The sequence below is a fragment of the Myotis lucifugus genome, unplaced genomic scaffold, assembly GCF_000147115.1.
Source record: "Myotis lucifugus unplaced genomic scaffold, Myoluc2.0 scaffold_55, whole genome shotgun sequence".
Classification (NCBI taxonomy): Eukaryota; Metazoa; Chordata; class Mammalia; order Chiroptera; family Vespertilionidae; genus Myotis; species Myotis lucifugus.
In genome coordinates, this window is record NW_005871103.1 from 2,561,021 (window position 1) to 2,587,782 (window position 26,762).

Here is a 26,762-nt window from a genome sequence, read left to right on the forward strand (position 1 = left end):
CACTGCCGTCTCCGAGTCGCGCATATCCTAAGTCTCTCTTAATTAAACTGCGCTCCGAAGGGCGACTCGTATTTGAACAGCTTTCACAAGCCTTTCTTTTTACTTCAACACATTCTTGTCAATAATTTAACACGGAGGATTAGGTCTGAGCATTGGCAGCAGCGGTAGGTACACATGACTTGGATGATTGTTAAATAGAAGCAGGAAGTAAGGAGACGTCAGCCTCCAGAATGCAAGGCCAGCCATTTGGAGGCCTCTGTGGCCCTTGCTCGCGTGTGGACGTGGGAGGCCCTCTAAGCCTGTGGCCAAGCGGAAGTGCCTTTTTGTGAAAAGGCAGTTTAGTGTGAAAAGGCTGGTGAGGTTGACTTGTGCTAATTAGTGGTCGAGCAAAGCAGAAAAATCCCCCCGATGCCTCTTGCTCCCACCAGACCTGACCTGTCCTTGAACTGACCCTGACCTGTCCCTGACCTGTCCCTGACCCGTCCCTGACCTGTCCCTGACCTCCTTCTGGAACAGCATTTCTCACCCTGCAGCCCCTGGATAAAATTCCAGCGCCCCTGAACTTGGTTGAGAAAAAGTTTACAATCTTGTTTCTACTAACCCCTACTTGAACTTTAGCATTTCCCTCAATTATGAATGAAGGTGACAAACCGCAGTAATTGCATTAACAATACCTGTGGCTTTGTTGCCAATGAAAATTCCAGATGTTTGCACATCACATAAAAGTCATGGAAGTCATCTTGAAATATTGTTAACTTAGAAATTACAGTGCTTAGCAATTATGGCAGTTATCAGACGTGCTGGTAAAATGATGTATGTTATATATTACATAAATATATTATTACCACATATTATCTATAAATATATGTACAATATGTACACATATATGTTATACCTTAAATATAAAATTTATATTCATAATATATAACTTATACTTGTTACTAGAGAACATGTATAACATATACTATATAACATATAACATATACACTACCTATAACATATTAGGACATAAGTTTCTACATGAAGTTTAAAAATATTTCATAGCTGTCTTTTTTTTTTAAATCTTCACCTGAGGGTATTTTTCCACTGATTTTTAGAATGGAAGAGAGAGGAAAAGACAGAGAGAAATATTGATGTGACAGAAACATTGATTGGTTGCCTCCTGCATGTGCCCTGACCAGGGCCTGGTCTGGGGAGGAGCCTACAACCAAGGTACATGCCCTTGACTGGAATTGAACCCAGGTCCCTTCAGTCTGCAGGCCGGCGCTCTATCCACTGAGCCAAACTGGCCAGGGCTCACAGCTGTCTTTTCATGGAGCTGGCTCCCTGTCCCATCTGCTGCCCTGTTTTCTCATCTTGCTTTGCGAGGCTCAGGGGGCACGGACAGGTGAGCACTGCTACCTGGCTCTGCAGGGAGGAGAGGAGAGGACGGGCAGGAGGTGAGCTCGGGGGTTTTTGTTGTTAGACGTCTGAGGACACAGTAGAATCGATGGTTTGGGGTGAGTCTGGCTTTTCTCAACTATACTACTTAGTCTTTATTTTTAAGTCCAATATTGCTTTTCACAAAGAGAAGCATTTTGCTGTTCAGAGACGTGTTCCCCTTACTGTTTTCATTGATTCCCTTAGGATGGCATCAAATGGAGAATTTGCAGAGGTGAGTGGGACCTGGATGTGTTTCTGCCATCCCTCAGTTCACTGAAAGTCTCACACACACACACACACACACACACACACACACACACACACACACACCTCCGGCCTTCCTCCCGCTCCAGCCCTCCCTGACCAGTGTTTGGAGAAGGAGGTGGCAAGACCAGCACACACCAGGCCCCTCCTGAGACCCCTTAAGAAACTGCATGAGTTTGACAATTCCTTGGAAAGGGACCAGGCCTGGTCGCTCCCCTTCGTCTCCCGGGCAGTGCTGCCTCGAGGGAGCTTCCCAAACCAGCCTCCAATGTGCCCTGTGGCTGTGCCTGTCGAGGCGCCTCCTTCTGGCTGAGAGGCAGTTTCTGGCAGTGGCTTGGCTTTCAAGGCCTGGCCTGGGCTCCTAGCTCAGTGCCACCACTCGAAGCTGTGTGTCTTTGGGCAACTTATGTAACCTCTCTAGGCCTCAGCACCCGTTTCCTCATCTATAAAGTGAGGCTCGGATGAATACTCCCGTACAGGGCTGCTGGGGGATCATGCATGGAAGTCAGTGCTCGCACAGTGCCAAGAGCAGCGTGTGACACAGGATAAGCACTCAGTAAGAGCTGGGTACCAACGTAGTGATGTTGACTTATGCTTTTCTTAAAATTGGCTTTTACAAATAAAAAGGAATTTAATTTAGAAAGGAAACTAGTACAGAACAGGGCGAGGAAAAGGACTGGTGCGAACACAGGAAGGGACAGGATTTCAGAGCGGAGGGCTGAGCTCCAAGGGCAGGGAGTGGAAATTCCTGAGTCAGGGAGGAAGCGTGGGCCTGGGGATGGAGGCCAGGTGCCTCCTTACAAGCGAGAACAGGGGGTGCTGGAAGGAACTGGAGCGTCTGACCGTGCACAGGGATCCAGATCTGAGGCCTGGATGGGAGAGGGAGAGAATAGAAGCTGGGTGACAGAGGTGGTGGGAAGAACCAGGCTGCGACAGGGACAGACTGAAGGAATGGGGAGGCTGGGGGAGGCGTAGCTGGGGCTGAGATGAGGGGAGGGGCAGCCTTAAGGCGTGGAGTTTGGATTGGGGTAGAGGTATCCAAAGGTATATAATGAAGACTCTCCCAAGGGAAATGCAAGCAAGAAAATTCTTTGTACAAACATTTTATTGAAACACTAGTGGCCCAGTGCACAAATTTGTGCACATTGAAAGGAAAATAATTAGAACAAATATTTTAATATTGCTATTGCCCTTTCTCCCTCAGCACCTTGGAGCCAGGCGGTGGCCCTGCCCCCCACCACTGCCGCTGGTTGCCATCTGTGGGGCGATCGGGGGGCCCCCCCTCACACCGGTCTTGGCCTGGTGCCGCCCACTCACCTGCTCCACCATCCCTCCGCGGTCCCACCCTTGTCGGGGCTGGCAGTGCCTCCACTGCCGCCCGTTGCCAGCATCGCTGACACCCGCCATGTTGTGCTCTGCCCCCTGGTGGTTAGCGCACGTCATAGTGAGTGGTTGAACTCCTGATAGAGGGGACAATTTGCCTATTAATCTTTTATTATATAGGATTACATGTATACATGAAAGTGTGCAACTTGAAAAATTTCCCCAAACTGAACACTGAAGACCTAGATCAAGAAGCAGCATTACTTCCCTGGCGGGGTGGCTCAGTTGAAGCGTTGTCCTATATGCCAACAGGTTGCGAGTTCGATCCCTGGTGGGGGTGCCTACAGGAGGCAGCCAATTGATGCTTCTCTCTCACATTGACATTTCTCTCTCTCTCCTCCCTTCCGTCCCCCCCCCCCTGCTCTCTCTAAAGTCAATAAAAACATCCTCAGGTAAGGATTTTTTTTAAAAGAAGCAGCAGCAGCATCGCTAGCCTTTCAGCACTCGATGCTCCCACAGTGATATGTCTCAGGCTTTGGGGGACATTCTGAAGAATCTACTGGGAAGGCCTGCGGGCCATGAGGTGTGGGTACACAGCCCAACAGCAAGGGGGTCTCATAGATTCTTTTCCTCAGTTGTATTTGGCAATAGGCGAGGACAGTTGACCAATTATGTTCCCAACATTTCCCCACGAGGCAGAGAAAGACATACAAATAACCAAATATAAAAGCCAGGGAAGGAAACCATTGTTTGCCCGGTCCCTACGGTGTGGCAGCTGCTGTGCCAGGGGCTCACTAGGCCCTGTCCCTTCCCTCACAGCAACCTGACCAGGCAGGTCTCCATTTCACAGAGGGGAAGACTGAGTCTCAGGGCTCAGCTCATGCTGCTGGTAAACATCCAGGTCCGCCTGGTCTGAAAAGCTGAGCAAGTTGGTTGACGCAGCTGATCCATTGCTTTGCCTGTACATGAGGACAGTGGTAATTTACCTCAAAAAAATCGTGATGGGCTTTGCCGAGATGAATTCTGTGAGATTTATGGAGGAAAGGCGCCTGGCACATATTAAATTAAATTGAGGTGTACATGTTAATTACTGCACCTGACAAGTACAGGTATTCAATAAATGTTAACTGTTGCTGTTGTTAAGCCTCTAGGCTCAGAATGGTTTGTTCAATCTTATTATTGAGTTTATGTCCTTAACTATCTGGTGATGTTAAGGGCTGGAACATCGAATTGCACAGGGAAAGCTTCTTTCCGACCAGGCCCAGTAAACACAGAACTCTGTTACCCACTCACGCTTTCTCTGCGCAGTGAGCTCCGTTTAATGTTTGTTTCCTGCCACAGTAGGTGCAGAGTCCGAGAAGAGACCTGCTTATTTTGTTTCTTAAAGAGTGCGACGTTTTTTTTTGTTTTTTTGGCTTGGTGTTCACACCTGTCCTAGCTACTTAAAACTAAAAGAAAAAAAAAATGATATTTGAGGAAATCATTTTAACATCATCCACTTAAAAAGAAAAGGAAAAACTCACCGTAAGACAGCCAATTTAGAATAGTATGAAAGATTAACTCTGAAAAGTGATACATGTTCATCCCTGCGATTTAAACACATATTACTTTCACTTGAACTGAAACAGCAGTGATGTTTAATAAGGTTTTTTTTAGCTCCCAAAGTTCCCAAGTTAGAATGGAAGAGGTAAAGATGGCTTCGTAAATAAAAGAGGTCTAAGCTTTGTTGTTCTCATTTTATAGTCATATTCTCTCTCTCTTTTTTTTTCTTCTCAATAGCGGACATTCTAAAAACAATCTTGTATTGGTTTGTAAGCTTCCTCAGTCTGGCCTAGGATGAGTTGTTTTATTTTTTTATTTTTTTTGAAGATGTTATCACCGCATTTGGTTTCCAGCGATAACTGAACATGGACTTAGAATTCCAAGCAAAATCTTGTGAGGTCGTCCAGGGCAGATGTTTAACATTTCGGCAACTTATCTCCTTGTTTGTTTAGCATTTCTTAGCCTTTGAAGCTTCGCATAAATAGTCATGAAGTTATCACAGAGGCGATCGGCCAAGATGAGCCGGTGTTATTCCCAAGCGCATGGAGTGGCCGAGCTGCTGGCGTGCAGAGGTGCTGGGAGCAGGGCGCCCGCGTGGAAAGCCCTTTCGTGGCCCCGCAGGCTGCGTGGTCAGTGGTTCTCTCAATGTCTAATCCTGTGGGGCCTGTGATAAGCCTTTGGAATTTGTATTTCATCCTGGTAGAGTGGAGCATGAATTTGGAAACAAACAAAATAACGCCTGTATCTCCAAAACACAGTTAATTGCTCAGCTCTATGAAAGTCTCTGAGGAGTGGGAGTGAGGAGGTGTCTCCCCTAACAGGCCTCAGAGCCACCCTCAGTTACCTGAGGGCTCAGCATACAGAACACATCAGACTCAATGGACCGGGTAATGGTCTTCATCACATTCGGTGCTGTGACCATGGAGGCTGACCCTGACCGTTGGGAACATGGCCGTTGCATTGCTCTTCAGTGCAAGTCCTGCCTGTGGCACATGTCGGCTCTAAAAGTGATGGTGCTGGACTCTTGGCGGAAGCTGACGCATGAAGAGGCCTTTGTGAGGACCTGCCCTTTCCCCTGACCTCCCCGCTAGGGCCCCAAGGAGGACTGTGTGGGCTTGAATCAGAGTCACTTCAGAATGAGCATTTCAAGGCTCAGGGACTGACTTGAAATGGGGGGTTTGCAAGGAAGAAAAGGTTTCTGCATCAGGAGGTGGGGGGCACTGAATGCCTGAAGCAGGAAGTGGGGAAGAGAAGGGGAATAGAATGGGGGAGGAAAGGAGGAATTCAGTTCAGATGAGATGGGGTTGAATAGCCTGTAGATGTTCTCTGGGTCTGATTTTAGATTAAGGCTCAAGAATGTGGTTGGGGCTTGAGATGAAGATATTCTCAGTCATTCTGTTTAGGTGGTTGAGTCGAGGTAGTTGAAGCCACAGGAACAGCGTGGCCAGGAGGGGGTTCAGACACCCTTTCCTGTTGAAGAACTGTATGTGGCTGAAAGTAGCCTGGACCACCTCTTCCCCCAAAACAAAATATGGCTTAAGTGAGTTGGGAGTTTTATTTTTATTTTTTAAAAATATATATTTTATTGATTTTTTACAGAGAGGACGGGAAAGGGATAGAGAGTTAGAAACATCGATGAGAGAGAAACATCGATCAGCTGCCTCCTGCACACCCCCTACTGGGGATATGCCCGCAACCAAGGTACATGCCCTTGACCAGAATCGAACCTGGGACCCTTCAGTCCGCAGGCCAATGCTCTATCCACTGAGCCAAACTGGTTAGGGCGGAAGTTTTATTTTTAATATATCATGAGGGATACAGAATTTGGAAATCCAGGGGTGATAGGCCAGCTCAGGGCTATCATCTGAGACCCATGCTTCTATTTTGTAGTTCATCCAACCTCAGCATGTATTCTTGAGGATAAGCTGGCTGTTCTTGCCCTCACTCCCCCTACCCTGCACAATCACTATACTTAGGGCAGAAAAAAAAGGAATGAGGAGAGGGAAAGTCAGTGTTTCAACAGAATCATCTTCCTTTCATGGGAGATCTCCCTAGGACTTTTATGCACATCTCATTGGCCAGAACACAGTCACCTGACCATGCCCACCTGCATGGGAAGTTAGGAAATGTAGTTGTTGAGGTCGATTCATTGCCATCCTGAGTATAAAATTGAGGTTCTGTTTAGCAAGGCACTAGGGCCAAAGGAATAAATAAATTAATGAATTAAACATTCAGCAACTATTTATTGAATACTAGCCATGTGTGAAATATGTAAGAATTCTTCCTCAAGTGGCTTCCCTCTCTGTGTTTTATAGCCTCCTTCCAGTTGGATCATGTCCTGCCCTGGGTAGAATTATGAACTGTTCATGGAGAGCTCCCTATGGGTTTCTTACTGGTCTAAGTGCTGAACTTCCATTATTGCACTTGGTCTTTACTTACACTCTCTGAGGCTGGCACTGTTACGTCCACTTTACAGGTAAAGAAACTGGGGCACAGAGAGGTTAAGTCAGTTGCCTGGTGTCACACAGCTAGTGATACTCTTTTCAGTGCTCTCTACTTTTCTGGCTCTCTCTACCCAACTCAGATCCTACCTTCTTCAAAGCCCCTTGCCTTTTGGTGCCCAAATCTTTTATGCCAATTCACTTCCTGAATTAAAATGAATTTCTCTCTGCTTAAAGGAAAAGTGCTTCATACCTTTTAAAGATTTATCTAGGATTTACATTTCCTAAGAGAATTTACACTTTAACAGGCTCATTTTGTATGAGAAGTGCATTTTCAAAAGCAGAATTCTCACCTGCCGCATGAAAGTGGGAAGCATTTGGGGGATGGGAGTCAAGGGATGCCAGTGCAGAGAAAGCTGACCCTATCGGGAAGATTGTGGCTGATGAGTTCCCATCGTTGTGGGAAAAGCAGAGTCGATGAGTGTGGACAGCTTGCCTGTCATTCTACCGGTGGTGCCACCCCAGCAGGAGCAGGAGCAGGAGCAGGAGCGGGAGGGCAGGCCTCTCCCGGTTCTTGTTGGTTTCAGCTTCCGATGCCTCTGGTGGTGTGGGCTTCTTGCCATGTGATTGGGATGCTAGTGAGTAAAGATACATATTCTTAATGCATTTGACCCTTTGGTGCGCGCTGGTGACTTTCTCTAGTGTCGATTAAAGCAGTAGTGTCTGTTTCAACACCAGAGGAAAACGGGCTCAGATAGGCCAGGGGAGATGCTCATCATTCGCCAAGATGGCCCCTTTCTCAAATGTGTTGAGAAGAGCCGTTTCCCTTTACGTCTCAACCTCACACTGTTGACATTTTGGAATGGCGAATTCTCTTTAGTGGAGGGCTGTCTTCTGCATCACAAGTTAGTTAGCAGCATCCTGATCTCTACCCATTAGATGCTGGTTGTGATAACCAGAAATATCTTTGGACATTGCCACATGTTCCCTGGGGGGCAAATCCCTGCTGGTTGAGAACTACTGCTTTTCTGGACCTGAACTTGTGTACTGACTTCAGTGCATATTTTTGGTAGCTTTATTGCGATACAGTCATATAATAAAAGCCTAATATGCAAATCGACCAAAGGGTGGAATGACCAGTCGCTATGACACACACTGACCACCAGGGGGCAGACGCTCAACACAGGAGCTGCTCCCAGCCTGTAGGTGCCAGGCCAGCCAAGGCAGATGCCAGCAGGCCACCCCCCCATACCCCTCAGGTTGCCCTGAAGAGGGAGGCAGCTGGTGAGCAGAAGGGGGAGAAGGGAGTTGGCAGAGACGACTGGTGAGTGAGCGGGCCAGCGCAGCTCCCCTCCCCCATCACCCCTCTGGTTGCCTCCCGCAACAAGTACTCTAATAAAACAGGATGGACCCATCATGCTGAGGGGATGAGAGAAGGTGGTAGTCATTTAATCCAAAAGATAACCAGTTGACAGGGGAGGAGAGGATCCCAGGCAGAGGGAACAGCATGTACAAGGCCCTGAGGCAGGAAGACACATTACGTATGCTGATGCACAGAAGATAAGGCAGAGAGAGAGAGATGAAGTGGAGGAATGCCTGGGCTAGACTGTCATGGAGATTTAGGGTTTTTCCTTAGGTTGTGTGGGAAGCCATTAAATGATTTTACACAGGGGAGCGATAAGATTCGATTTGTGCTTTAAAAGATCAGTCTGTATCTGTCTAGGTCCAGAAAGCATGAGGGATTGATCTTGCCCTGTGCCGGGCGACTCGGATGGAGTCTTCTGAGGTTATCCGTATTCCTGGTGCCTGCACCCATCCTCCCACCATCCCAATTGGAGCCTTTTAAAACTTTAAATAAAGGAGCAGTTCCTGTTCGTGTTCTCCCTTTGTTCTTCTTCTTTAAACTGCGATCGAAGCTGGGCTCAGATATCTGAAAACCCCAGAGGAGGAAATGATTTCCATGGCAGCTGTAACCATGGGAGACCTTCAGAATAGCTCCCATTCCTCTCTTTCTCTCTGCGCTATTAGTTGGCCAGAAATAAGGGCTTGCATTGGAGTGTTCTACTTTTTTTGTCAAAATCCATGTGGATGAGAGTGTTCCTTTTACTTCCACCGACATCTTCTCACAGCCTGAGAATCAAAGGCTGGCTGCTTGCGATGAAGAAGACACTTGTTCACGAGCTAGAGAAACGCAGTGTTGTTTCAGAAGTTGAGGTCTCGTGTTGCTTCTCCTGTTGCTTGTTTTCTCCTGGGTGGCATGATAGGTCCAAGTTCAGGTTCGTCTTCTTGGAGAGGTATCAGGAGCAAGCCCTTTTCTCTTTTCTCTGTGGGACACCCTTCCGTTTTGGTCACAGGCTCTCGGTAATGAGCCATGTTTTTGTCACTTCAGAGGGAGGCATGGAATTCTGCTGGAAACAAGAGTCCCCTTTGTAGAGTTTCTGTCATGAAAATCAGGACTTTGGAGGGGGGAGGGGCTGCATCTCTGGTCCAGCGCCTCTTTTTAGGACGGGCACAGGGCAAAAACGGGCTGGTCACTCCTGTGGATGCACAGATTTCAAGGAGGTGAAGGCATGACAGTGAACCAGAAGTTACTGTGGCCAAAGTGAGCAGGGAGACGGGGATGCATGAGCGTAGGGTTTGCTTTTGGAACTGGGCCAGGCCACTGGGAGAGGCGCAGGGAGAATGTTGGGAAAGGAAATACGAACTTCAGGCAAGTCCGTTATGTACATTCTTATTTCCAAAATGTTTGGAAACCGTGTTGAGAAATGCGCTGCTTAAGTTAAACCAGCTGCTCAGCGTTTGTGCTCATGGCTCTCCTGGGTCACCGCAGATAACAGGGGCTCCTCCACGCCCTGTGTGTACCCTTGAAAACGGGGTTTCCTCTATGCAACATCCTCATCCTGACAGGGCGGCGTCCCTCTACCGCAGGAACTCACTGTATAAAGAGGAATGACGACTGTTGCTGGGCTGCACTGACCGTCTTTTGTTGCACTTTGAGGTTCATGTTTTCAAACAAGGCGCTCAGGGCCTGGCAGGCAGTCAGCGTGGTGATGCAGGAATTTAAGAGATTTGCCTGCTTCAAGGGCGTGGCCTGGCCTTGCAGAATGTTCCCATTGACTCTCATGCGCCCGATTAAAGAATACTAGTAAAAGCTAAATAAAACGACCTACGCAGCTTACCTAGTGCAGGCTCCAACAATGTCAGTTCTTGTTCAACTGCTCTAAGTGCGCTCTGCAGGGAAGACCGGTGAGCCTGTCTGACGGCGCCTCGTCGGGGTGGGCGTGTGGAGACACCGTCCAGGCTTCAGCGTTCCGTGACCCGTGTGGTGTATCATCGAATGGCGAGGCTGGAATGGTGATGATAGTTCCTTTAGTCTCTGTTGCTTGCAGTCAATACTGACTAGCCTGGCCCTAGCTGGTTTGGCTCAGTAGATAGAGCATCGGCCTGCGGACTGAAGGATCCAAAATTCGATTCCAGTCAAGGGCACATGCCCCGGTTGCGGGCTCGATCCCCAGTACGGGGCGTGCAGGAGTCAGCTGATCAATGACTCTCTCTCATCATTGATGTTTCTCTCTCTCCCCCTTTCCATTCCTCTCTGAAATCAATAAAAAAATATATTAAAAAAAAGACTGGCTAGCCTAAAAGTGGTCCTCTCAGTCTCCAGGGGGAGGCGCTGGACAGCTTGCCACCAAGATTGGTCAGTCACCGCCAAGGTGCTGGTACCCATGCCTAAAAGCCGCACTTTACCAAAATCTGCCGATTAATGTGTCCTTCCTGTTGAGAAGCCATTCGTTGTTAAATAAGAAAAGCCTCCGTGTCCTTAGACTATGGCTCGGCTCACTGAAAATTTTCAGTATGTATCCAGCTTTCAAGGGTACTTTGAGAAATTTCTAAATTCAAGACTTCTAGATAAAGAGAAAACTACTTAACCCCAGAGTAAACTACCTTTCCTTTCTAGGTCTTAAGGAATCTTAGGCCTGGGGAGTTGCTTGGCAGTTACCTGGTATATCCACTTGAGAAACTAATTTACAGGCAGAGAAAGCAACTCCACTGAAGCAAACATATTTACTGGCATAGCCAAGGCCGGGATCTGGGTCTCATTCAAACTAAGGTCTATAAAGTCTGTGAAAGTTTAAAAAAATGGCTTTAATATTTATCTAAAACTTATTTTACTAGTTATAATTACTATAAAAATTTCTCTTTTACTGTGGATAATTCAGAGAGGGTAAACATGTTAGTTGAATCAGATTTTGGTTGCTTGTGTGCAAATGCTGAAACTTGTGAAATCCCCATTTTTCCCTCAGCACGATGAGGTCCGTGATAGTTCTTTAATGGGATTGTGGTGAGGTTACATGATGTACAGTGTACGTAAAGCCTTGAGCGCAGCCTAGCAATAGCTGAAAACGTATTAGCTGTGAGATCAGCCGCTGGTTTCTACTCTCGAACTTGAGTTCATGCTAACCACAGAGGCCCCTCCCTGTCCCTGTAATAGGAACAAGTTATTGAAAATGTCTGCCTTAATTTTTTGCTTTTTTCTCTTGGTGAATCTCTTAGCCTGACTGAATCAGACTATTCTTACCAACAGGAAAAGGTATTTGTTAGTTGGGTGTTAACCTTTTCCCCCTCCCGTCTCCTGTGTCCATATTCAGATGAATCCTCTGATTTTAGGCTATTTATTACCAGGGTCCTGATAGAGCCAACATATCTATGTATTTTGTTTCCAGCCCCTTGGCTTAGCCCTGGGAATCTGAGTCCCACAGCAGGGATACAAAAGTTCTATTTAAAACTACGTGACGAGGAAAAGAACAAGAAATCTTGCTGAACGATGCAGAGATGTAAATAGTTCCCCCTTTCTCACACATGGATCTAATTGTGATATTCATCCCGGAGCCCAGTTCCCGCGCAGGGACCCCGAGCCCACGCTGTACAGATGTTTGAACCCCACCTCTGTCAATGCCCAGTTATTGAGGCCGCACTATCAGCTTGGAGCGATGCAAAAAGAATGAAGTTGAACATATTTTTTTCGGAAAGATGACCCATCTGTTTAATATATTTCAGTATGTGAACCAAAGTCAGGTTTGATTACAAGCCACATAAAAGCCTCACTTAAGTTCTTTTCCCCATTCTTTTTTTTTAATTGAGGGATAATTGGCATATAACATTATATTAGTTCCAGGTGTACAACATAATGATTCAACATTTGCATACACCGCGAATGATCACCAGTTCAGTCGCCATCTTAATGAGACCCTTCAAGATCCTTTCTCTTAGCAACTTTCAAATATGGGCTACAATATTATTGGCTGCAGTCAGCATGCTGTACATTCCATCCCTGTGAGTTAGCTATTTTATAACTGGAAGTTTGCACTTCTCGACCTCTTTCACTTACACCTCAACCCACCAATCTGTTCTCTGTATCTGTGAGTTTTGTTGTGTTTGGTTTTTTGATTCCACATATAAGTGAAATCACACAGTATTTGTCTTTCTCTAACTTATTTCACTTAGCAATTAATACCCTCAAGGCCCATCCATGTTGTTGCAGATGGTAAGATTTCATTCTTTTTTATGGCCTAGTACTGTTCCATTGTGTACACACACACACACACACACACACACACATGTGCACCCCATTATCTTCATTTTTTTCATTCATTGATGGACACTTGGGGTTTTTTTTTTATCTTGGCTACTGTAAATAATGCTACAGTGAACATAGCTATACTTATATCTTTCTAATTAGTGTTTTCGGTTCTTCTGATAAATACCCAGAAGTAGAATTGCTGAGTGATATGCTAATTCTATTTTTAATTTTTTGAAGAACCTTCCACTGTTTCTCATAGTGGCTGCACCAATTTAATAGTACAACAATGCATAGGGCTTTTCTTTTCTCCACATCCTCACCAGTACTTGTTATTAGTTGTCTCAGAGTTTTAAAAAATATGTTTTTATTGATTTTAGAGAAAGAGGGGAAGGGAAAAGGAGAGAAAAAAACATGGATTGGCTGTCTCCTTCATGCTCCTATTGGGAATCAAGCCTGAAACCTGGGCATATGCCCTGACCCAGAATCAACTGGCCACCTCTCCTTGCGCGGGGTGACACTCAACCAACTGAGCGACACTGGCCAGGGCTCTCACTGTAGTTTTGAGTAATGATGTTGAGCATATTTTCATGTGCCTGTTGGCCATCTCTGTGTCTTCTTTAGAAAAATGTCTACTCAGGTTCTCTGTCCATATTTTTGAATTTTTTTTTGCTGTTGAGTTATATGAGTTTTTAATATCATTTGGATATTAATCTCTTATTGTATATATGATTTGCAAATATTTTTCCTATCCAGTAGGTTGCCTTTTCATTTTGTTTATGGTTTCCTTTGTTGTACAGATGCTTTTTAGTTCGACGTAGTCCCATTTGTTTATTTTTTATTTTGTTACTTTTGCTTTTAAAGTAAGATCAAAAAAATCATGACCTAAGACCAATTTCAAGGAGCTTACCAGCTATGCGTTCCTGGAGCTTTATGGTTTCAGGTCTTACATTCAAGGCTTTAACCCATGTTGAGTTAATTTCTGTGTGTGGTGTAAGGTAATGGTCCAGATTCATTCTTTTACAGGTGGCCATCCAGTTTTCCCAGCACCATTTATTGAAGAGACTGTCTTTTCTCCATTGTATGTTCTTGGTTTCTTTGTCATAAATAAATTGACCCTATATATGTGGGTTTATTTCTTGGCTCATTATTCTGTTCCACTGGTCTATGTGTCAATTTTTATACCAATAACATACTATTTTGATTACTACATCTTTGTAATGTAGTTTGAAATTAGGGAGCATGAACTTCTAGGAATATATCCTAAGAAATGTGAAACACCAGTCAGAAAGAATGTATGCATCCCTATGTTCATAGCATCTCAGTTTACAATAGCTAAGATCTGGAAACAGCCCAAGTGCCCATCAGTAGACGAATGGATAAAAAAACTGGTATGTTTATACCGTGGATCAGGACGATGCTCTAGAGCAGCGGTTCTCAACCTGTGGGTCTCGACCCCTTTGGGGGTCAAACGACCCTTTCACAGGGGTCGCCTAAGACCATCAGAAAACACATATATAATTACATATTGTTATTGTGATTAATCACTATGCTTTAATTATGTTCAATTTGTAACAATGAAATTGGGGGTCACCACAACATGAGGAACTGTATTAAAGGGTCGCGGCATTAGGAAGGTTGAGAACCACTGGCATAGAGGGACCTGGAGAGTATCATGCTAAGTGAAATAAGTCCATCAGAGAAAGACAAGTATCACATGATCTCACTCATATGTGGAATCTAATTAACAAAATAAACTGATGGAAAGAGTGGATCCAGAGACTTGGAAGCATGGAACAGAGTGTGGAATCTCAGAGGGAAGGCGGGGGAGGGTGGATGGGGCAGAGATAGTCAACCAAAGACCTTGTATGCATATATGCATTACCTGTGGATACAGACAATAGGGTGGTGAAGGTCTGGGGTAGGGGGCAGGGATGGGCTGGAAGGGGTCAATGGGGAAAAAAGGGGGACATATGTAATACTTTCAACAAGAAAGATTAAAAAAATAAAAATATTAAATTAAGAAAAAAGAAATTAGGGAGCATGATACTCCAGTTTTGTCCTTTTTTCCTTCAAGATTGCTTTGGCTGTTCAGGATCTTTTGTGGTTCTATACAAAATTCAGAATTGTTCTATTTCTGTGAACAATGCTGTTGGAATTTTGGTAGGGATTGTGTTGAATCTATAGATGGCTTTGGGCAATAGGGACATTTTTAACATATCAATTCTTCCAATGTATGAGCATGGAATATCTTTCCATATATCTGTGTCTTCTTCAATTTCCTTCAGTGTCTTATAGTTTTCAGTGTATATGTCTTTCACCTCCTTGGTTAAATTTATCCCTAGGTATCTTGTTCTTTTTTATGCAGTTATTTACTTAATTTCACTTTCTGATAGTTTGTTTTTAATGTATAGAAACAACAAATTTTTGTATATTGATTTTGTACCTGCATGTTCACTGATTTCATTTATTAGTTCCAACAGTTGTTTTTTGGGGGTGGAGTTTATCACCTACCTATAATGACAGTTTTACTTCTTCCTTTCTAATTTGTAGGCCTTTATTTCTTTTTCTCGCCTAATTTCTCTGGGGCTAGGACTTGCAATACTATAGTGAATAGAAGTGGTGGCAGTGAGCATCCTTGTCTTGTTCCTGATCTTAGAGGAAGAGCTTTTAGTTTTTCCCCTTTGAGTCTGTTGCTAGCTGAAGGCTTGTTATATATACTCTCTATGTTGAGGTACATTCCATCTATACCCACTTTGTTGACAGTTTCTATCATAAAAGGATGTTGAATTTTGTTAAATGCATTTTCTGCATCTTTTGAGATGATATTTATCCTTCGTTTTCTTTATCGGGTGTTTCATGTTGATGGAGTCGAAGATGGTGAACCAACCTTCATCCCCGGAATCAATCCCACCTGATCACGGGGTGTGATCCTTTGAATGCTGAATTCGGTTTGCTAATGTTTAGTTGAGGATTTTTGCATCCATGTTCATGAGGGATGTTGGCCTGTCATTTTAGTTTGTGTGGTGTCCTTGTCGGATTTTGTTATCAGGGCAATGATGGTCTTGTTAAGTGGTTTTAGAAGCGGGAGGTCCGGGTGAGCTGCAGTGAGGCCAAAGGAGAGTGCAGAAGTGTCGTCCCTCCGTCTAGCCCCCGAGAGAACTTCCTCTGCCCTGGATGGGCAGTGAACCAGGAGCTGGCCCCTCCGCCGAAGGTCCCGCGTAAATAAGCCTTTTTCACAGGGAGACTGGGGGTTGTTCAGGCGGCGGTCTGTGCTGTGCCCTGTGGGTGGTGGCCTGCTAAGAACTGCCTCTCCAATTGTTCAGTCCCGGGGGCTCAGAGAGGAAAGGCCCCCGAAGCAGCAGGAATCTGCCGGGCGAGTTTCCCTGGAAGGCGCTGTCCGCCCAGGTGTGACCCACAGAATGAGGCCGAGTTGAGTCCTGCATTCGCTCTTCCAGTTCTGGATGTGGTTTCATGAGCATTGTCCCCTCAGACCAAAAGGAACATTAATCAGAACATGGGAGCAAATAGAACGATATGGTTTCCACCCTCTTTGAAAGCTCCTTAAATTACATTTTCACTTTTTATTGGCTGGTTCTTAATAATTGGATCTCATTTAAGTTCACATGGTTTTTCCTAAGTAGTCTTCCGTAATATTTAATGCCTAAGTACCACTAGGCAAGTTTGACTTAAGTGCCATTTGAAAGAGAGTGCTCCCCGAAGGAGTTCTGTGCTTCTGTTTATGCATAAGAATAACCTACATTTGCATGGCTTTTTATGGTTTCCAGAAGCTTCCGCATGTATTTTTTCATGAGACTTGCTCTCTGGAATATTTTCTTGCTTTGGTTTTCATGGTCACCCTTTTCCGATGGTGAGACCAGGGCTCAGAGGTGACATGGCTTGTTGGGCAGAGTGGGTGTGACGGAGCCAGGATGGGAGTCAGGTTCTGACTTACACAGGAGCTCCTGCCTCTGCCCCAGGCGGTCTCCCCACACCGCAGCTGAAGTTCACAGGGACCAAGGAGGCAATGTGGGAGAACCAGGCCCCTTCCGTAGCCCAGGAATCTATGCATAATACTTCTCTGCAACACTCGGTAATCAGTCCGAGATTTTACAGATGAGAAACCAGCATCAGACAGTTTAAGTGTCTTGCAAGAAGTCAGAAATCACTAAGTTGAGGAGTTTAGATGTAGTTCCACATGCTGTGTTCCACGACGCCCTCCTCCCTTCCCTCAGAGCACTTCTGTAGCCTGCAGACCTGTGGTAAACCAGAAGGCTGCCCCCATGAGCTGCTTCAGTAACAGTTAAAACTGTGGTCTGTAGGCTCTGCTTGCGAAGGTAGGTCAGTCTATAGAAGATAGGGAGCCATTGCTAGAGAAATTGTCAAAGTTGGAGTTTCTAAAAAGATAATCTACAAATACCTGAGAATTACATACAACCATTGAAGATACAAGACCAAAGTAACAGAATATGGTGACCCATCTTGGTCCTGGCTAATTTGTCTTCTTTGCTTGAGCAGAAGACTTCACTTCCTTGTAGAGCGAGGGAGGAGGGTGGGTGAGGAGTTTAGACAGAAGCGGGTGGGGATGACATTAAGAAGCTGTGTTATGCCTCATATCACCCTCTTCCACTCATTCCTAATGGCATCAGGTTATTCTTTTTCTTCTCGGGAAAATTACACAATTTGCTTCCTCTATCAGTTAGCTATTGCCACAGTAATTTTGTGTAACGAATAACCACAGAACGCAGCAGTAAGCATTTTTTTCTTACTCATGAGTTTGTGGGTTTTTGGAGTGGCTCTCATGTCCTTCATCCTCCTCCTGGGACCCGTTGCTAGTCTGGGCATGCTCCGCTCCTGGCAGGGTCAGGGTGAAGGAGCAGGCTGAACACACACAGGCCTCTCAAGGATTAAGTCTGGAACTGGCCCATTGCCACATCCACTCATTTACCAATGGCCAAGCTAAGTCCAGTGGCCAAGTCAAAGGCGAGGAGTGGGGACACAGACTCCACGATGAGCAAAAGTGAAAGTTGGCTATCTCAGTCTATTGCAGTTCCCAATAGAGCATGCTTTGGAATTGGTCCTTTAAATCAGTGGCTTTATATGTTTTAATGTCTGGGCCCCTTTTTGAACGTGGCAAAAGTTTTGACTTTCAGTCTTCAGGGCATCTCTTAGGTCCAGCTTCAGGCAGACTGTAGGGCAGGAGAGCGAGAACCCAGTGCTGCTCCTGCCTTCTCCCCAAGACCCTGCCTTCTGCTGTCCCCAGAGGCTCAAAAGTTCATGAACATGAACACTCAGTAATGGATGGGGTCTTTTTTTTCACTTGTTCACAATTAAAACAGCTTTATCAGTCTTCTCTGAGTGTAAAAATAGTTCCTCCAAAGCTAATGGGTAAGCAAATGTTGTTGCATGGCAATATTTTTATCCTTTCCCAGAAAAATGTGAAGAATCAGGGCTTTGAAGCACATTAAACTTCAATCCAGTCCATGTAAATTCAGCAATTTAATGACTTTTAGGTTTGTTTTAAATGATTTAAGATTGTTTAAAATGATTTCTTTGTTTTAAATGATTTTTAAAGAAATCATGGTGACATTAAATAGTAGTTATTTTGTGTCCCTAAACTCTCTGTAGCTCCCCCAGATTATTTTGAAGGGTTTTCTGACTTGTAAAATGATGAGAACTAGTGATATACCCCAACCTCCCATTCGAAGTTGGAATCTTGAGGTTTCTTCCCACCGCTAAAGAGTCATCCAGCCTCTGATGACTTCCAGAGATGGAAAGTGGCCATCACTGGCCAGCTGTGACCAGTGGGTCATTCTTCCCTTTTCACTGTGAAATCCTTCTCTCGTTTGAGGTACCTAAGAGACATCCAGTCAGCACAGAGACCGTTAGGAGTTCACGGAGCGTTTTACGTGCGGACAGAGGAGAGTTCCCTCTCCTCCGCCTATTGCTGATTGCTTATACTCATCACTTGGACTTCTGTAACACTGTGCTGTCCATCTGACACTTAGGGATGCTTCAGAAGTTAATAGCCTTTCCTCTGCTTGTGGGACCTTAACTGGACCAAGGTAAAGTCATCAGGGATGGGGCTGCAGCATTTGGTAGCAGCATTCTCTTCCCACTCCCTGATCTCAGGCTCTCCCCTAGAATTATTTTGGCTGAGAACTCTGTAGGGTTGCCCTTTCCATTCTGGAGGGGACAGAATTTGAAGCAGTCAGTGTCCTGCACTCCCACAGGTCCTTCGGGATTCCTAGAGTTTGGTCCACTGCCTGGCCCAAGCCCTCCAAGACCAACACTCAGTGCACTAATGGAAACCCACAGCAGAGGGCGCTTGCGCGCACATATCAAGGCTTCCTTTATGGTGATGTCTGTTTAGTTGAAAAAGCCATAGAAAAGTTTCTTTAATTAGGCAGGCTTCATAAAGGGGAGAAAAACCCTCTGCTCTTCGAGAGAGGTCATCTTTTATCTGTAGGAAGGACCATTTTGCTCTTGAAGGGGTGTTTTCCTCTTCCTCTTAGCCACACTATTGGGTCTAATTTGTGAAATTCAGAGATAGAAGGGATTCATTTTAGAGTAGCCTTTCTATTTTGTTTTTGTATTTTTTACCAAATATACAATTGGTAGGGATGTTTGAATACTTTCTTTTTAAAAAAGTGTTTTTATTGATTTCAGAGAGAGGAAGGGAGAGGGAGAGAAAGATAGAAGCATCAATGATGAGAATCAATTGGCTGCCTCCTGTATGCCCCCTACTGGGGATCAAGCTCACAACCCAGGCATGTGCCCTGACAGTCAAGTCAAATGCAGACCTCCTTGTTCAGGGGTTGACACTAAACCACAGAGCCACACCATCTTAGCGCCCTGCTCCAAGGATTAGCCTGGAGAGGACTGTTGCTATCAAACATTGTTTTTCTTTCTGTCAGGCACTCTGCTGAGTCTGCTTCATAAAGTACTTAAATAGTCACAAAACCCCAATAAGGTAGATATGTTTGTTAGTGCTAGTTTCCTAGTGGGGAGATGGGGACACTGAGATTGCGGGACTTGCTGTGTGACCCTGAGCAAGTCCCTGTACTCCTCTGGGCTTTGTCTTGCTCATCTGTAAAACAAAGGCATTAGATTGAATAGCTTTCAAGACCTCCATTCCCTCCAGGTTCCAGTAAAAATCAAATCAAAAGCACTGAAGTCAGAGTTATCACGACAGTGGGAAATCTTTATTGTGGGGTGGGGGGCTCTGTTATTGACGAGGAACGAGGGCTGTGCTTTTGTCCTTGGTTTAAAATTCCCCGAGCTGAGCCTACAACACATTGGGAAGCTGCCGCATTTACCATCGATAAATGTTGAAATGCTGAGTGCAGTTTTCGCCGTGGCCTGCCTCAGTTCCCTGGTAATGTTGCAGTGAGAGCTGCGTCAGTGGTTCTGAGCTTGGCCACTGAGCATGTGGCTGCTCTTCCGAGAAACACAGAAGCAAATTGTGAGCATACTGATTACAAAAAGAGATGCATCTCATTTTGTTTTCCCTGATAAAAATATACCCAAAACCTGACTTGACCCTCTTCCTAAAAGAGTTCTCAAAAAGGAAACAGACAAAATGGGGTGGCTGATCTTCTTAGATGGAAGTTTTATTCTCTGAAGCATCAGCCAACTGTCAGAAGCCTTATTGTGAGTCTGTTCTCATGGTTTTATGTTCTTTCATACACGTTCCCCAGGCCCCGGATGCCGGGTGCTGCTTAGCAGGGATGGGGTGGAGGCAGGAGAGAAAAAGCCACACCACGCGGCTCTTAGGTAACAGTGGCTGTTTCTTGGTTGCATCCGAACTGGCCAAGCATGTTATGAAAGGCAGGGGTGATTATTTAAGTGTTATTTTGGGTTTACAAATCATGTGGCAAGAATCATTTAACAGAGAGAAAAAACGTTTGGTATGAGCTAGCGGCTTTTCATTGGTGGCTATATTAAGCTATAGCATATGAAATTGCTGTTCGGCAGGCAAGGTCTGGGCTGGGAAAAATAAATTCAGGAGTTATCAGCATATTGATGGGTTTAAATCTGTGGCTGAGATCACATCAGGAGAGAATGGGTGGAGGGCAGGTACCTGCAGAGCCGAGGCTGCAGTGTTCAGAGGATTTGTAGAGGAGGAGGACTCAGCAAAGGAATGAGAGAAGGAAATGTCTCCTTGGATAAACACACACACACACGCACGCACACACATGCATGCACACATGCACACATACGCACGCGCACACATGCACACACACACATACACACACACACATGCACGCATACACGCACACATACACGCACTCGCACACACATGCATGCACGCACGCACATGCACACACACACACACACACACACACCCGAGCATATGCACATAAGTACTGTTAAAAGTCCTGGTTCCAGCATTGCTTTTCATAAGTGAATTCTACCTTCCCACGTAACCTGACCTGGCCAACATGTTATTTTGTCAGAGGAAGCAGCAGGAGCTGCTAAGCTGAGATGATGAGTCATTATCTGCTAATGGTCCCCCCTGTGGTTTCCCTCTATTTCTCACAGCCCCCACCACTGTTAGTGGCGTTTTCCAGGTGCTATGAAATTCATCTCCGTGAAATCTCCAGAATTCTTACTTCTTCTCGATTTTTCTTGACACGTGGGACCTGGAAACTTCTGTGGCAATCCAGAACCAATCCAGAGTCAGTGCCTGCTGCTCGGTGCCTGAAATTTGGTTAACTCCTCGAGGAACATGCTTGTGATGGTGGATGTTATGTCACCTGGGCTGGGCCACAGGGTTCCTAGAGCGCTGGTCGAACATTATTCTCAATGTTTCTGTGAGGGTTTTTGGATGAGATTAACATTGAAATCAGTGGACTTGAGTGAAGCCGATTGCCCTCTATAATGTGGGTGGGTCTCATCCAACCAGTTGAAGGCCTGGATAGACCAAAAGGACTGATCCTCCCCTGAACAAGAAAGGATTCTTCAGCGGACTCCTTAGGACTTCCTCTGCAATACTAGCCTTTCCTGCCGGATGACCTTCACACCGGACATGGGCTTTCCCGGAGTCGCCCACACCCTGGGTCACCCTGCAGGTTTTGGACTTGCTGGCCTAAAGACCTGGTCAGGTACCATCTGGATATTATACTATGGAGGCGCCTCTCTGTTCTGGGATGGAGGCCTCAGAACTGCATGCATCCCATGGAGAAGGATGGTGCTGGGAGGGCTGCCATTATTCGATGGTTATGAGGTGCACTGCCCAGGGCGGACTGCTTTTACACCATCCTGTGAACTCTTCGGACTCTGCCCAGCACAGCAGTTGCTGACCTTCTCGATTTCTTCTACATGTTTTTCAGGTTGCTGCCTGGGATTGGTGAACTAAAAGCAAGGGGAGCGTGAAGGCCTGGCCTTTGATTTCCCTTGCTTCATGCAGTGTACATTCAGTGGCTGGCATGGTGTCCTAAAGCATTTGTAAAAAATAGTGACTATTTGTTTTGGAAGACATATTCTCGTACACGAGCTCATTTAAGCATCACGGGAATCTATAGGGGGTGCAAAAAACAAGTATTTCTCAGGGCTGCAGTTTAGCCACTGGGAACCAAAATAGCTGCGCTGTGGTTACACTAGTGACTGACTTTGGCAGCAAACCAGTGGTGTGGTGAAGGCAGCCTGGAGTGGTGCCAGGCCGGGCAGCAGGGGTTTGGGGGCAGCCACGCGGGTGGAGGCAGGGCCGTGTAGCACCTGCCCTAGCACCTGCCCCTTCTCTGTGGAACTGAGAAGGAAGCAAGGGCAGGTGGTGGTGACATTGTCAGCAGAGGCCAAGCTCAAGGTCAGTAGGTCCAGGATATGTGGGAAGAGCTGACTTGCATTCATTGGCCAAGGTGCACTAGCAAGGAGGCCGGGGGCCAGGGGTCCTGATGACTCTTAATGTAATGGGAGGGTCCTCGTTCAGGCAGGGGCACTGTTTACTAGTGACGAGTGCACCAAACAGGAGAGTGTACCCACAAAACTAGAACTCCACAGATGATTCGGAAAGCTTTAGAATAATTTGAAACACAAAGTGTAGTAGAGCCTGTATCATTTAGCCATTTCTGACAAGCATTTTACCTTTATGTACACATATATGTTATGTTGAGATTAAATTTATGTATTTTTGTATCGGTTTATATGAAGTTTGAATATAATCACTGAATAGTCTCCTTTTACAAGAAAGAAACCCACCGTGTCTCTGCCAGTTGCTGGGCTTTTTCCTTCCACTCTGCTCCTTGGAGCTGTCTTGGTCCTTCCCTACACAGTCTATGCTCAGAGACGGGCAGTTCTCAGTCAGACCTGCGTCTTCAGCCTTCTGTTCTCCCTAGAAATGGTCTTAGTGAATATACAAATGGGAGAAACACTAACTTAGCTAGCCACGCATTGAGTAGAATGTCATTGTTAGACAGAATAGTCTTTCTGTCAGAAACAGAAGAAAATTCAGAAGCTCTGAGTATTATTTATGAATAAAGAGGGAAGTATGACAGGGCCATTGAGGCTCATGAGACTAGAGGAAGGCATAAGGTAGTGGCGAGAAACAGACCTGTGGAACCACACCGACCTGGGTTCAGGTTCAAGTCTTGGCTCTTCCTTTTACTCTTTGTGAGTTCTTGGCCTGGTTGTCTAACTGCTGGCCTCAGTCCCCACATCTGTAAAATTGGCTTAATAACACCTGTCACAAGTTTACTGTAAAGATTAAGAGGACTAATTCCTAGCACAGAGCCCGAGACGCAGTCATTGCTGAATAGTGTTCGCAATCACCGTGAAGTTTACAGGCAGCAGTCAGTCACCTCTCTCTGGCTTTGTCGGAAGCGTGCCTTTGGTGAGGTGCTTTGGTGTTTGGGTATTTGTTTTGAGAACAGTTGGTAAACTGCTCCAGGTGATTCATGTATTACCGGGAATACACCATCAAAACGTCTCAGAAATGCCCACCTTTGCCATCTGACCACTCTTCCCAGAATGTGTTTCTCGCTTGGCAGGGCACAAAAATCCTAGTCCCGCGTGCTGTGGGGTCCAGAAATATTACTGCTGCCTCTGAGAGAGCAGGACCCGTGCGGTGCGGGCTCCATCCGTGGCCCTCACCCCTTTCTCCTGCATCCACCCTGCCCATGCTGTCCATGGCACCCTCCTAGGCAGCTGTGCTGGCCCTGAGCCTGCTTTGGCCAATGGGTGGTTCCCCAGGCTGAGTGCAGAGGCTGAGAAGGGGTGTGTGTGTGTGGGGGGGGTGGTAAGGTGGAGGGGAGTTTCTGCTCCTGCCCCTCTGCTCCGCCATCGTGGTGAGAAAGCAGTGCCTGCCGAGCCCACCTGGCCAGGAGGAGAATGAGAGGCATTGAGCAGAGCAGAATGGACCTGCCAAGGTCACCCCAACCTGCTACCCAGGTGCATGCAGGGCTGGGGGCGGGGGGGGGGGCGGGGGTGGGCGGACAACCTCCAGGGCTTCCATGGACCCGGGGGAAGAAAGGGTGAGAAGGCTGGTCCTGGGCGTTATTGCTGCAATAGATACCTGATACACAGCAGGAGGAAACTTTCCTGGCAGCCAGTTTTCCACGAGGAAAATGTTGGGATTTTTGTCTTGCACATCGGCTTGCTGCCTTGAAGGACAGGGAGAGCAGGCCGACAGGCCCTAGGAGTGCCAGCCAGATTTTCAGCCCATGGCGGGATGTCGTTATTTAGAGTCTATTGGGAAATAAAACCCGCGCGCTCATTTAAAGCTGCTTGTAAGTGACACACATAGTCACGGGTGAACTAGGGAAGGGCTGGGGGGGGGGGGGCCTTGTTTCCCTCCCGTCGGCTGGTGAGACTCAGAGTAGGAGAGCCCAGTGCTCAGGTCCCTGTGCGAGGCCCCAGAGGTGCTTCTGGCGGCGGGTGCTGCTGCTGAGCCAGCAGGATGGTACCAAAGGGCAAGACACATTCGCCAGGGGCCCCCATGCCAGCGACTGTGGCAGGGCAGGTATTCATGACCACGTGCCCTCCTCTGACGCCTGTCTCCTGAGCATCTGGGAACCTGAGCGTTAATTACAGGATCATCGCACGTCCCACATTGTACCTGAGGGTCTGTGTGGGAGGGAAGAGCCATCGCCCACGAGCCTGTGATTCCTCCCAGGGCAGCAAGTGGGGCTTATTCTTTCTTCATTTATGAACTGTCTGGCATGTAGTTGGACCCCAACAGTGAATGAGTGAATGAATGAATGAATGAATGATGTGCCACTAGGTACAGTGTATACCAGATGCTGAATTTTTTCTTTGTTGGACACATGTATTTTGCAAAAAGAGAAAGAAGACATGTGTGAGACTGGACAAGTTACATAATTTTGGAAGCGGCAGTTTCCACGGGTATGAAAGACAATAATAAACAACGCTGCTTCACGGAGGTGGGATGAGAAATAAGCAATGAGGCCTAAAGGCCTTGGCATTGTGCCTGGTCCACAGGGTTACTAGTGAGCTAGTGGCGGTGGTGATGCCGCTGCTGAAATTTATACTTTAATAGTGTACATTATACATTCCGGCATAAGCCGCTCCAAAAAGGGACTTCAGAAAATACTTGAGTGGAGATGTTAGGAGAAAGGAACAGTCCCTTGGAGTCAGACCCGGGGTCCTGCAGCAGGGAAAGGCTGGGAGGGCCACAAGGCAGAGCGGGCAGAGCCGAGGGGGCCCACGGAAGGGCCTTGAGGGACGGGTGAGACTTGAATGTTTATGTGACAGCGGAGCCTTCAGGAATCCCTAGAGGAGCCGATCTGCCTGGGTGTGTGGATCGGGAGAGCCTGGTGGCGAAAATGGACTGGCCCCAGGCCTTGCACTAAAAGGCACAGGATTTACTTGGGAGCGAATACAGAGGAGAAAGCCTTTATTTAGTTCTTGGACTCGTTTTAATTAAACACACTGCGGAGTGCATCTTTAGTTTCTCCTCCTGCCGTTCCCCCTGGACCTTTCCGCTATTAGAAAAGGCCCTGCACTGTGGATTATACAGACTTGGGTTCTAATTCCAATGCTGATGCTTGTTTATAGAGTGACATCAGGAGAGAAATTTTCGTTTCTGGGTCTTGATTTTCTCATCGGTAAGATGGGAAGAGGATTCCTACCTGTGGGGGGGGGGGGTCCCTTAAGGCACTATATGCTAAGGGTTCAGTTCAGGGACCCTGATAAATCCCCGGGACCATCATCATTCAGTTTTCATTCCTCTGCCATCCGAGTAAGGGACCCTTTCCCCTGTGTCAGGCCCTGATGATAAACCAGGTTAGACACAGAAGTCCTGAGGGATTCACCGTTACCTGTGGCTCAGCCACCTCTCTGGCTGAGTGGCTCTCCTGGGGACATGAGTTGGTTGCATCATACGCCTCAGGGGAGCCTTATGGATGTCACCTTTGAGCATGCTGTCCCCCTAGGCCAGTGGTCGGCAAACTCATTAGTCAGCAGAGCCAAATATCAACAGTACAACGATTGAAATTTCTTTTGAGAGCCAAATTTTTTAAACTTAAACTATATAGGTAGGTACATTGTTATTAACTTAATTAGGGTACTCCTAAGGCTTAGGAAGAACCACACTCAAGGGGCCAAAGAGCCGCATGTGGCTCGCGAGCCGCAGTTTGCCGACCAGGGCCCTAGGCCCTCGCCTATCGCTGTCGCGTGGCTCCACATTCCACATCCTGCCTTTCACCAGCTGGTGACCACACCCAGAGCTGATTCCCAGGTGGATTGATTGGTGCTAGTGACTGAACATTTTGATCCTCACCCTTGACTGTCACCTTCACAGTCATGGGTTTGCAGGACAGATGATTAGCTGGCGACTCATTGATGCCTGTCCCTGAGGACTATCACTTAGAGTCTGGCAGCACCTGGGCTGTGATCACAGGGCTCAGACGTGCAGGCACAGGAGCCGTGTGAGAGAATGAGAGACAGATCCCATTAGAATATTTACTTTTGAGAGAGAGACAGTTCGTTAGTGAATCTGTGTTTCTCAACATGGGAGCTCTGGGCATCTGGGTTGGTCACTTCTTCATAGCATAGGACTGAACCACACATATAACATGCTTGTCCTTCACGCAGTACATACACACAGCACCAAAAAGTGCCTGGGTGGTTCCAGACATTCCTGGTGGGGTGTGGCGGTGGAGGGGGTGTGGGTACAGCAGCGATGCCACCGAGTGATTAGCCAGACGGACTAGTGAACAGCATCGCAGAGGAAA

At 46.5% G+C, this 26,762-nt stretch overlaps 1 protein-coding gene across 1 annotated transcript in view; it reads left to right on the plus strand.

Moving 5' to 3' along the window:
- Nucleotides 1-26,762, plus strand: part of PRICKLE2 (prickle planar cell polarity protein 2) — a 317,482-nt gene that overhangs the window by 21,806 nt on the left and 268,914 nt on the right. The window lies entirely within an intron of this gene.